The sequence below is a fragment of the Sphaeramia orbicularis genome, chromosome 20, assembly GCF_902148855.1.
Source record: "Sphaeramia orbicularis chromosome 20, fSphaOr1.1, whole genome shotgun sequence".
NCBI lineage: Eukaryota > Metazoa > Chordata > Actinopteri > Kurtiformes > Apogonidae > Sphaeramia > Sphaeramia orbicularis.
The window spans coordinates 15427986-15430542 of record NC_043976.1 but is presented as its reverse complement, the minus strand read 5'-3'; positions in this window follow the sequence as shown (position 1 = coordinate 15430542).

Sequence of the window (2557 nt, the reverse complement as noted above, 5' to 3'; positions counted from 1 at the left end):
CTGAAAATATGTCCAAACTTCGAGCTTGATTACCAAAAATGTTCAGTTGTTGGTTGAATGGCACAGAACAGCACAGCCAACAGCCTGGAGGGGGCGGGGCCTGAAGTGGCTCATTTGCATTTAAAGGGCCAGCGCTCAAAACGACCTTTCTGGTGTCATTACTCAGAAATAGGGTTGGAGATGGACCTGTGGAGTTGAATGAATGAAGAATTCCGACCCAAGCATAGCATTTACAGTTTATGTAGACCACAGAGAAATGTTTGAAAATGAATAATTCTTTTTAAAAAAGCAAAACAGTACTCCTTTAAGGATGGTTAAATATAGAGAGAAATTCATGTGGGAACTGCCACAAATGTCACACTGGGTCCTTATGGGTTAATCCATTGACACTCTATTCAGCAAAATCATCTAATGTTTGCCAAAGGGTCATTCCATTCCAAATCAACCAGATTTCTTAGGAAATATTAGCTACATTTATGTCACTGACCCTGGTGAAATGGGGTCAACTGACCAGCTCCATCCAATTTCCAAGAAGTCTCTACTACAGGCATCAACCTGAGCCAGTTCTGGGAAATCTATAATTATTCTATCTGAACCATCATGCAGTTCCACACCCTAGTTCAAATATCTCAAGTACTATCATAACGTGTGCAATAATCAATGCCATTATACTGTTAAAAATGCCATTTACACCTACGTTTGTATACAATTTGAAGAAAATATAGTCATGGAGTAAAAAAAAATATTAAAAAAAGAACCAGTTCTATCCCAAAGCTAAAATTTTGTTGACAGCATCTTGAAATATATATGAAGACATGGTAAAAATTTCAAAATTTTCATTAACTGGCCACATGGTAATTTGGGTGCTCAAATAAAGAGTATTTTTGTGAAAAATTGAAATCGACCCATTTTATTCATTGCCTCACAGCAACACTTTTCATGTAAATGTAGTCTTTTTGCAGTATATTGTTGCATCTTGACAATAAGAACCCATGCAAAAAAAAAAAAAGAGGTCTCTACATTCATCCATTCTGGCACAGTGCAAGCCTGAAGAGAGAGGACATTTTGAAGAATTAGCCTTTTCGCCTGATTTCAAGGCCTCGTGGACCAAACATGAAGGCACCGACAATTATTTTGATGCAAAATATCATCTTTTCAGGGGGATTCCACCCAAGACAGAAAGTTTCAGCAGTGTGGCTTGAATACCTAAGGAGATATAGCTCCTCAAAGTTGGCCGAAATCAAATTAGCAAAATTAAAAAGAAAAACAAAACAAAACATTAACCCTTTCATGCATAGGTCACTACAGTGGACAGTTCTTCTCCAGCTGTTCTCTTGTATGTTAATGGGTTTTGTTGTTTTAGTTCCATATCAGCCACCACAGTGAACACTTATGCACCATCTCATACCCTGACATTCAGACCATTACTGTAACTTTGCTGTTCTTGTGAGCCTGATCTGCAGTAACATTTTTTAGTGTACATCAATTGTTATTTGTTAGACAAGAAGGTTTTTTTTTTTTTTTTTGCATATTATCTCTATGAAGTGAGTAATTACTAGCATTAGAATATGTTAAAATGTCAGAAGACATCAGATTAGCAGCCTTAAAAATGTTTTTATTTCATTGTTTTCAAATCACTTTCTGATATTGGGTTTTAAACACATGTTTCTTTACTTCAAAAATTAAATGCATGGATATTTTTGGAACTCCTTAGAAAAAAAAAAAAACTCGATTGCATTGTTTTTTTCATGCCTAAGGAGGAATGAAAACACCGAAGAAAAAAATCTTGGCTAAGGTTCCCACAATTAGTGCATGAAAGGGTTAATTTTCAAAGGGCTGTATCTCCTAAACTATTATAAATATGACATTAAAATTTTGGATGTGTTCGTTTATCTGGCAGGTGAACAAGTGTGAATTTTTTCAGAATTTTCTGAGGGGGTCATGTGGGGACCATTGGTTGAATTGCCATGGAATGACCCCAAATCCTTTCAAAACACCAAATATGAACTCATGTAGGTTGATCTCCTATACTTTCAGTTAAAGATGAAAGTATGTGAGTTAATTTATGGCAAACTACATGCTAATGGAAATAGCTCCTTCATGGTTAAAATAAACTATTCATATGACTCATATAACTCAATATATGATGATTTAGATGTGTTATATATAAAGCAAAAACATTATGACAACATGTAAATGTTCAATATGAGGATATAATGTTCTATTAAGTACATAAAGTGGTTAAACAAAGGTATGAACACATGACACTGTTCCCATTTCTGTTCCATATATAATTTGTGCATCTCGTATAAACAGTGTTTATGTTTTTTCTTCATATGTACATATATTTCATGTACAAGAGAACATGTGTGGGAAGCATGTCAAGAAATTAACACTGTCGTCTCATTACAAGAAGGTCATGGGTTTGATTCCAGAGCCACCAGTATGTGTGGTGATGGGACATGATGCACAAACTGCACAGTCATACATTGTGATAAAAGGCAGTAAGTGCACGATAGCAACAGGTAGCTTGTCAGGAAAACTAGCAAAAAGGCAT